The sequence below is a fragment of the Zerene cesonia genome, chromosome 22 (assembly GCF_012273895.1).
Source record: "Zerene cesonia ecotype Mississippi chromosome 22, Zerene_cesonia_1.1, whole genome shotgun sequence".
Taxonomy (NCBI): Eukaryota; Metazoa; Arthropoda; class Insecta; order Lepidoptera; family Pieridae; genus Zerene; species Zerene cesonia.
The window spans coordinates 3,610,787-3,621,909 of record NC_052123.1 but is presented as its reverse complement, the minus strand read 5'-3'; the positions used below and the strand labels follow the sequence as shown (position 1 = coordinate 3,621,909).

At 34.2% G+C, this 11,123-nt stretch overlaps 1 protein-coding gene across 2 annotated transcripts in view; it reads left to right on the top strand.

The window, feature by feature from the left end:
* Positions 1-804: 804 nt before the first annotated feature.
* LOC119836058 (sex peptide receptor) overlaps positions 805-11,123 on the top strand; it is a 129,088-nt gene continuing 118,769 nt past the window's right edge. For both annotated transcript variants that reach the window (XM_038361271.1, XM_038361272.1), the window contains exon 1: positions 805-849. The gene's annotated coding sequence lies outside the window, so the exon portion shown is untranslated. The remainder of the gene's footprint in view (positions 850-11,123) is intronic.

Here is an 11,123-nt window from a genome sequence, read left to right as displayed (position 1 = left end):
AAAAAAAAAAAAAAAAATCAGGATAAAAAGTACCCTATCACCCAAGTTACTTCTTTCCAGTCTGTATATAAAAATTTCATCAAACTTCGTTTAGTAGTTTTAGCGTGTTTCACAGACACATATTCAAGCAAACAAACTTTCACATTTAAAATATAAGTGTGATGTAAAATTGCACAATATTTTCGGAGTTCTTTCAACCAACTTCAAAAAGGTGTGAAATTTCGCATATGCGTATGTTGAATTCCTACCGTTAAAACCTCACTGTGTTTCATGGAGCCTCATTGGTCACGGGACGTCAATTCGTATGCGACATTGGAGATCTCCCTAAGATCAGCGGCAATACATTTATATCATGACTTATCTTATAATCCTGATTAGAATCGCCAGGGTTAAATAATTTCCTATACTCTGTATAAGAGCTCGTAATATTTGTGATTTGATGACCGCCTCCTTGGTATAGTGGTTAACGTGTGAGCGTAGAACCGTGGGGTCCTGGGTTCGATTCCCGGTTGGGACGCACAAAAAAAAATGTCTCGGTCTGGCAGGACACAGAAGGCTGATCACCTACTTGTCCCTAATGAAAATCGATCAGTGAAACGGATGTACATCATCTGCCCCATACCCCACTAGGGGACACGGGACTTCACTTTTGTATAAGAGCAAATGAGACGATTGAGTTGATTCTATCAGCTTGTTATTAAATTTTTAAATTATGTATTATTATCATATATTCCAACCGAAGCTACTATAATAGTAACAATGCTTTGGGGTTGTTTGACATGAGTGTTTTAATTTATTATAAATCATTGTTTCAGGTATCTACGGAGTGATCGAGTTAATCGTTATGAGGTAAGCGCTCAAAACATTTAGGGTCATTCACTCTAGGGTCGTGTCGTGGTAGCTGTGGTGGCTCTGTGGTGAGGACCTCGAACTTAAAATCGATAAGTCGGGGTTCGAGACTAGGTGAGCGTGCAGGAAATAAATTGATTTTTCAATTTATCTGCGCATGTGTCACACCACCACTGCTCAAAACGGTGAAGGAAAACTTTGTGAAGAAACCGGCATGACTGCGCACTTGGCCAGTGTGGTAAATAAATAATAATAAACTTTTATTTGCCAGAAAACATGATGTACATTATTATTACCTTAAAGATATAACAGAGAAGTGAGCTATATTTAATTTTTTATTACACAATAAAAGATAATATGACCTGCAGATCTACACTAAGGAAACTTGTATCGTAGGCCTGCAACCCTTCCTGATATCATAAAATAGTAAGTACAATTTAAATTAAAATAGCAATTGATATTATTACACACTATACATAAAAATTTTATTTTGTTTCTAAAATATAACAATCACGACTTTTACATTTAAACTATTACAAAATTCATTTCATATTTATATTTAACATTTTTTGTAAGTTTTAGAGCAATAGACATGCCAAACGCCTTTTAAATGTTTACATGTGTTTGAATTGTGTGTGTGTGTGTGCGTGCGTGCGTGCGTGCGTGCGTGTGTATGTGTGTGTGCGTGCGTGCGTGTGTGTGTGTTATGTATGGATGATGTAGAACGTTGATGAGCATTGTGAAGCGAATTTGTATTCAATGTATAACCTGGAGAAGTTGCTCAATACCTTCACAATCAAAATCCATCAACCAGTGTCGAATTGCAGTATTCATTTCTCTTAGCGACAAAGATGGAAGAGCCTCAATGTCATTGGCAATTTTGTTATAAATGTAGGGACCGGGAAATGCTTGATGGCGTTGAGCTAGTCTGGTGTTATATTTTGATTGGGAGAAGACTTTGTCCTTCCTTCTTTTACTTAAAGCGATTTTCGTAGAATTCGAACTAGATAATCTATGTTGATTTAGGAGAATGTTATGAATAAAGAGTTGTCGAACAGTCAGAACACCACATTCTTTAAATAGCTCTGATGTACCAAAATAAAATGGCTTAAATATAGCAACCTTCAGAACAGCTCTTTGTGCCCGCTCCAGGATTAACATGTTGGTACTTGAAGCACCTCCCCAGGAACTACAACAATAAGTTAAGAGTGGCTTACAGAGTGCATTATAGACTTTAATCACGATCAGCAACTTCTCGGAGGTGCTTAAATACATATATCAGTTTTCGAATACGGTTACTAAGATGTTCGATGTGCGGTTTTCAACAAAATCTGCTGTCCAGAATTACTCCCAGGTACTTTATGGAGGTTACGCGATCTAATTCAGGGCATGTACAGTTAGATACTCTGCAATTCAAATGAGCTTTAAGTGACATTTTTGATGGATACATACGTGATTGGGAGAAAAGAATATATTTGGTCTTTGCTATGTTTAGAGAAAGCTTGTTAAACTGTAACCAAGTAATAACTTTTTGCAATCCTTCATCAGCATTTGACTGAGCCTCCTCCCAACTGTGGCCAGTGAATATCAAAGCTGTATCATCAGAATAGGAGAATATTTTGCCTTGTTTTAAAGGTATATTGAATAGGTCATTAACGTAAACCAGAAAGAGACTCGGACCGAGTTACACTGCCTTGTGGTACACCATAGTTGACTTCCTTTTTGTCATTGATATAGTCTCCGATCTTAGTTTTTTGATATCGATTTGTGAGATAATCATTTAGAAGTTTTTTTGAATTTTGGTGGATTATGGAATGAACCCTCATAAGAGGCCTGTGTCCCAGCAGTAGGAACTTATATGGGCTGATGATGATGATGACTCTAGGGTCGAATTGTCTAGAAAATTTATCTTACATTCTATTACTCATAGTTTGTTATCCGCGCTTATGTTATTGCGATTATTTAAAAAATACTCGGCAATATTGTATACGAGGCTATAATCTACTTGAATACAAAATTTCATTGTAATGAATTCAATAGCAGAGCGATATCGCCTTTTGTACGATTTGGATTTTTATTGTTTATTTAGTAACATAACATATATATATATGTTACTAAAATGTTATTATTTTTATTTGGTATATAGTAACATTCATTCATTCAGTCGTTCATTCAATATAAACTGTAAAAAGTACATCTATATATTGTTATCATTTTACATAGGACAAATTTAGATGGGACAGGCCACACGCTGAGTTGACGCTGGTTTAACGTATATATTCCGGGTATCGATCTTCAAGCCTTTGCAAGTATTTCATGTAAAAGACCTTGACACGTCCATGTTAATTAGCAAGTTACAAACAGCTTTACGTAACAGTTTTTTCGTCTCGGCCATGATATTTGTACAAAATTGTACTCTAAGCACTGTGTATAAGGTATATTTTGCAATGTCACCGAAATGTACACAAAAAAGGTTTTTCTTTGCTTTCATCTTGGCATACAAGTACAATTCTAACTGTGGTAGTTATTGTTCCTGTCCAAACGCAATTTGTTACAATATAGTCGCGCTGTCTCAGTCTTATTCCATGGGTGTGAGAGGGACGGATGTATTTTAGTTCTTTTTTTGTATTGTATTTAATAACAAATAAACAAAATTAAGACATTCAATGAATTAATTATAAATATTCTAAATCAAAGTTATTTTTAAACACATTTCTCATGTTTTGACGCTGCCATTGAGAGATTTTGACAACGCTTCATTATAGTATTTTCTTGTGTTTGATTTTACGTAGTACGTAGTATTATACATTTAGAAATTAAAAACTTTTTAACGGATTTTAAACGCGATTTATTCATTATATTATCAACCCGACGTTTCGAACACTTTACAGCTAATAAATAACGTCGGGTCAATAATATAATTAATAAATCGCGTTTAAAATCGGTTAAAAAGTATTTAATTTCTAAACTCTTCATTATTTTTAACACGCTTTTATTAGCTTCACTTGTATGTTTGTATGTATGTTCTTTTTAAACCTTCCGTAGACTATTGTGAATGGATCAAAGTGAAATCATCCAAATCAGATGAGCCATTTTCGAATTTTAGCGAGACTGTTAAAACGCAATAGATTTCTATATACATATATAGATAAATTAAATTGTTATCACCTTTATTACTTGTTGAAATATGTTAATAAATATATACACATGTATGTCCATATTTCAGCCTAAAACCTTATATGAATGACTTATCGTTTGCCCCCGCTTCGCCCGGGTTACCCGAGATGAAAAAATGTATTTCTTATATAGACATGAAAAATATGTAGCTTTCAGCTGGGAAAAGAATTGTTAAAATAGGTCCAGCAGTTATTATTTTACACCGCATCATACTTACAAATAATAAATTGTTTTTACTCTTTATATGTTGGTATAGACTATATAGTTTAGATAGAACTTTATTCAGTCTATAATATTCTCCGGTTTTATTATGCCACGGTTTAAAGTCTCTTTATCTTATACTAGCGGTCCGCCCTCGCCCCTGGTTTGTATATAGCCTTGCCTTCCAATAAATGCCTTCAATAAATGGGCTATCTAACACTAAAAGAATTTTTCAAATCGGACCAGTAGTTCTTGAGATTAGTGCATTAAAAGATACAAACTCTTCATCTTAATACTCGTAATATTAATATAGGTTACATGAAAGAATAATAGAACAATAAAAAGGATATTAACAATAACGATCGTTCATTCTGTCAAAAGACCTATAAATAAGCGTATATTTAAATTAAGTGAAGTCCCGTGTCCCCTAGTTGGGTATGGGGCAGATGATGTACATCCGTTTCACTGATCGATTTTCTTTAGGGACAAGTGTGATCAGCCTTCTGTGTCCTCCCAGACCGAGATATTTTTTTTTTGTTCGTTGCCACCGGGAATTGAACCCAGGACCCCTCGGTTCTACGCTCACGCGTTAACCATATATTTAAATTGGTCGGATTTTAATAAGCTTCTCTTGTATCACTTACGATTCTCTGGAAAGTGCTAAGAATCTCGTATAGCCCATCAATCATAACAAACTTTAACTCCGTTACAATGTTATTCATCTTGCGAGATAATGTTCGATGAAACAATATCAACATCGCAAATCTTCTTACGAGATAATCTTTCAGAAATGCTTGTTATTTTTGGCTATGACAATGTACATTGTAGGTATTATGTATGTTATATTATCGTATGGATGCAGGTTGGTAAGAAAGGCCCCAACTTTTGGTGAAACATGTTTTTCAAAGGTTTAGTCGTATTATATATATAATCTTACTTATTAATACAATAGTATAATTATATTATTGTATTAATCTACAGGTACGATTTCAAAATTACCTTAAGAATAGGCAGTAGGGAAAAAATACGTTGTCTGGTAACAATCAGTTTAAAGTGATAAGACCCGTTTATACTAAGCTGTTGCCCTAAGTAAGGACCCTTTTTTAGCGGATGCCTACGTCATAACATCTATCTGCATGCCAAATTTCAGCCCGATCCTTCCAGTGGTTTGGGCTGTCAGTTAGTCACCATTAATTTATATAATGCTTTATTACACATACTTAGAAAGAAACAACAAGAATACAATAAACAGAAAAAAGGCATCGTTTGTACAAGAGGCGGCCTTATTGCTTAACATCAATCTCTGTCAGGCAACCTGGTAGGAAAGGAAATGTAATATTATGTTTCTGAAAATACAAAATAGAACATTTTCTCTGGTACTAATAGATAACGCGGCTTTCTATTGGGAAAATGTTTTTTTATCATATTATCACATTTTTTATCAGCTCAGTAGATTCAGAGATTACCCCCCACAACGCCACAATCTCACAAATTTTGTGTAGATAGTGAACATGCAATTCGATTATATATATTATGATGGGACCCAGATTTATCCCATATATTACACCCTATACAAATATTTACCTGTCCGATAGGACTCATAGCAAGTGGATGTAGTTAACAGGTCAGATCAACAGATCTAAGTTTGATTTACCACTAATGTTTTACTACTTTGAGTCCCCGCTATCATTTATTTGAAGTATGTTATGTTCTATTGTAAGCAATTTAAAATTTTGCCTACCTACTAATATTATAAATGCGAAAGTTTGTAAGGATGTGTGTGTGCTTGTTGCTCTTTAACGCAAAAACTACTGAACTAATTGCAATGAAATTTGGTACGTAGACAGCTGGACAACTGGAATAACATACAGCCAACTTTTTATCCCAATAGTCATACGGGATACGGACTTACGCGGGTGAAACCGCGGGGCGCAGCTAGTATTGTATAATGGCTGTTACCCGCGGCGTCACTCGCGTGATGCCCGGGTAAAAAGTAGCCTTTGTGCTAATCCGGACTATAATAGTCTCTGAACCCATACAAATACGATCGCGTAACAAACATCCATACATCCATCCATACTTACAATTTTTCTCGTTTATGGTATTAGTAGGAATCAGTCTGTATGTACCCATAGGAATCAAAAGAAAAAAATTAAAAGGGCAACAGGTGGAACTTATTGTTCTGTGATCAGATTTCCTTTCAATTATTAGTCGTAGTTTAAATACATTTCATAAATATTTATAATGATTGTATATAAAAAAACAAAAAATTCTTTATTTTACCTTAATAGTAAGTATATAATTTTAGTAGGTTTCAGCTTTCTTTTATACAACATATAGTCCTGTATCTGCTAATTATAATAAGGTAAAGATTTTATGAGAAAAAAAAAACAGTTTTTATTGGGCCCTCACACGTATCACTCCGGCCCTGGTTAATAAGAAGATATTGAACAAATATTGGAGGTGGGAGATTAAGGCCTACGTCAGAATGATCTATTTGACATCATTCTATTACCAGAGGTTTCGTGTAAATAGATAATATAATGAAAGGTAATCCGCTCGCTTGTGTGTGTGAGATTGCACGTGTGGGTTTGATCCTATGTTATGATCAACGTAATGGCACTGTTAGTTTGTAAATTCTATCGATGTGTGGTGTTGGAATATAAATTATGTTTATCTTGTTTTGGTGTGTAATCCTGTATTATATATGTTCTTAGGGTTATTAAAATAAGTATTTTGTGTGCTTGAATCATCGAGTATAGTTCAGGTACTGTTTTAAATCAATAAAATAGTAATTTATTTAATATTTTACGTGCACATAATGAATGTTTGTTTCTTTTTTACACATTTTTATATGTGTCAATTGAAATAAAAGTCTCGCTTTCATTTGTAGTAATGATTAATGAATTGTGGAAATAACGTGATTAAAATATACGGGTTGCCTGGAAGAGATCACTTCTGAGTAATAAGGCCGCCTAACAAATTGTACTCTTCTTCTTCTTAATGGTTATTAATATATGTATATATTTTTAAGTTTCTTGTACAATTTTTGTTAAAGAGTAATAAATAAATAAAAAAATACTTAGAGTGAGTATATAATAGAGGTCTGGTAGTCTGGCTATCCAACGGTCGATAGAACCATATTCAAGTTTATACATCACACTAATATTATAAATGAAAGTTCGTTTGTTTGGGCTGAAGCTATAGAATCAGAAATTTCGTATACAGACATGGTATGAGCTGACTTGGGTGACAGGATATTTTTATGCCGGTTAAATGCTCGCTTAGGATAAAACAGGAATCGTGTTATCCGGGTGGAGCAGGGTCGAGCGTCTATTTTAAAATATCACACTAATTTGTCGCTCAATTTTGACGTTATAGCTAGATAAATAATATGTGTACATGAGAAATATGTGTAGATCTTTTCAAATGCACAATACAAACTTAGATATAGCTTCTCAAAACCTTTTCCTAGTATTCCCTCCATTTCATTTTCAGACGAAGATACGCTTCGACTGGAAAATGAAAGCAAATTGGGATATGCGGTCCTCTTAGTTTAAGTGCTCGTTAAGGGACTGTGGGGGTCGATAAACAGGAAAACCGCGACAACGCAGGGCGGAAAGCTTGTATACGTGACCAGATTATCGAATAGACTTCCCAGTATAATCTTTAGAGAAATAAATATATTTAACCGTAGTATATAATTTTCTTCAGTGTCCTTCGATATGTGCAAGACTCTCGCTCTTTTAGAGATAAAAGTAGGAATTCTTCGTGATTTTTTTGTATTCGAGATGGGAACATTAGGTGAAGCATGTAAGAGGTATCTAAAGTTAAGGATATATTGATAAGTTGAGAATACGCCGTAAATAAATAAGCATATGCAAACTTGATTGGTACGCCACTCGCGTTTCGGTTAAGTACATTACCATATTGCTATTGAAATAAAGGGTGTCGACACTATCGCTTCAGATAACTTTTAGATGAGGCCTTCTGGTTTCCTTTGCCTCACCCTTTCCCGTCCCCTAGTCCCATATCCCTTAAGAGCGGGCAGCGCATTCGCAGAGGCACTACCTCTCCGAATGTTTATTGGCGGTGAATCGCTTACCATCAGGCGATGAGTTTTGTGTCCGAAGAAAGTTAGGAGGCCAGTGAGTGACATAGGCAACTTCTTACCGCGGTAAAATCTCACGGGAATATCTTTTGAGTATGCAGCCAGAGACGCGAGCAAAGCTAGTTCCAGATAAAAATATGTAACTTGATTTCATTTTTCAAATATTATAAATGTGTTTTGTTGTTAGCTTATCTCTATTATATCATAGATGTGGAAGAAAATAAATCTTTTGATCTTGTATTTTGACATGATGACAGTATGTTGCCAACGGCTACTAAGCTTCCTTTATAACGATTGTTCTATATAATATATATACAAAGTAACTAGTATAAGATATACTCGTGCTACGGAATAGTTTATAGAATTGAATCGAAATAAATGTATATCGTATATTTTATTTAAAATAGTATCATTAATGTATAAAAAGTATAAAGAATAAAATTATAGCATCATCATCATCATCATCATTTTCTTCACCATCATCATCACCACCATCACCACCATCACCATGAGCTCATACCAGTTCCCATTTAGAGACGTTCTGGAGGGTCTAGATACTTGTAGAATACTACGACTATAATACTGATGAATAATGTGCTAATAAATTCTATTCTATATTCTAAGTTTTACCTATTATTTAAAAAGCCCATAGTATAGATTAAAGCTCATCCCAGAGACAATAAACGTGGCATTAACGTAACGTACAATAATGGTTGAGAGATTTAATGATCATTGCTTAAATATCAATTAGGCTTGAATTTATGTATGTCTCGTGATGGTTTTATTTACTGAAATCGTCCACGTCGTCGAAATATAATTTTCAATAAAAACAAAATCGGAACGAAAAAGCTAAACACCAGTTTTTGTTTTTGTAAATCTTGTAATTTGTAACACTATCTTAGCTTGCTTCTTGTTGCTGGAGGCTAGGATATTGTGTTGTCTATACTGATATTTATAAATTGTTTATTTGAACGCAGTAATCGCAGAACGCAATTACGACATTGGGACCTTCAAGAAAAGAGCGTATATGTCCCTGAAAGGCCGGCAAAACACTTGTAACTCTAGTGTTGCAAGTGTTTATTTATTTTTTATTTCAGATAATAATTATCCATATTAAAACAGTTAAGTACAATTGGTGACATATATGGTGACATATTTTTATGGGCGGTGGTGACCACTTAACATCAGGTGGCCCACCTGCTCCTTTGCTTGCTCTGCCATAAAATAAAAATAAATAAAAATAGTAATCTCTGGGTCGACACGAATGATTTGAAACATTCGTTGACCGATCTTTATACGAGCAAGGCACCAGATGTTAGGTGGTCTTTAAATCAGTCGTTGTTACTTGTATTTTTGCATATATTAAACTAACAAAAATATGCCTTTCCAATACTATATATATTGGAAAGGCATATTTTTTGAAGCAGTGGTGGCTCAGTGGTGAGAACCTCGGACTTCAAAATCGATAAGTCGGGGTTCGAGACCGGGCGAGCGTGCAGGAAATAAATTGATTTTTCAATTTATCTGCGCATGTAGATAACATCACCACTGCTTAAACGGTGAAGGAAAACATCGTGAGGAAACCGGCATGTCCAAGAATTAAAAGTTCGACGACATGTGACATCTGCCAACCCGCACTTGGCCAGCGTGGTGGATTATGGCCTGAACCCTCATAGGAGGCCTGTGTCCCAGCAACATGGGAACATATATGGGCTGATGATGATGAATACTATATATATAATGTACATCGTCACAAAATTGTCGTCACGGAAAGTCTTTATTATAATGTAAGGTGAATGTTTAAGTAATGTATTAAAATCATTCGAACTTACTGCATATATTCAAAGAGTTTTATGAAATTTTAACATTTAAGAATAGCAGTTTATAGTCTGTTAAAGAAAGGTATATATTATATCTATACTTAGAAGAGTATATAATAATAGAAGTTTCTAGAATTTGGTATTGCAAATAGTGTTCCACAGTTTTTAAAATAATATTATTAAACAGCTGACAATGATCAATTGATCTGATGTACGTCAACCCTACATCCAAAATTAGAAAATTTAGTTGAATCTGGGCACAGATTATAAAATTAACTCATTTGTAGAATTTAGTTTAAAGTAGCACATATTATAAAATCGATTCGACATTTAAAAACTAAAGGATAAAGATCCGGTGCAAAGACGTTAAGTTATTCTTAAGAAAATCCTTAAAGAATTCTGAAATACACTTTTGCTGAAGACGAGCTACGGCGTAGCACGGACGTAGCATACTAAGACCCGTAGCGGTGTAGCATATTGAACTAAGTGTGCTACGAATATAGGTCAATTTACTCAAGCGTTTTTAAAATTAACAACAAACTCTTTGTTGAATAAAATTGAACCACTTAGTATATTAAATATATGTATTATACAGCTTGTTTCTGGGTTTCTTCTGATGCTTAATAGTACCATGAAAAATACAATGTGATTATAAATTGTATATATACTTCATATTTAGTTTTTGTTCATATTATTTTGTTAATAGTTAGTATCAATAAAACAAACGGCTGGACACGAGGTCTAAGCTTAGATGAGTATGATAAATAAAAAATACTGATAACTAAAATAGTATTAAAATAAAAATAAATAAAAAAAAAACAAAATGATTCCTTTCATAATGTTCTGCCTATTACAGACGTAATCCCTACTGATATTATAAATGTGAATGTCTGACTGTCTGTCTTTCTGGCTCTTCTTCATACTAAAAACCTCTGAACCTATTCAGATGAAACATCCGGATCGGT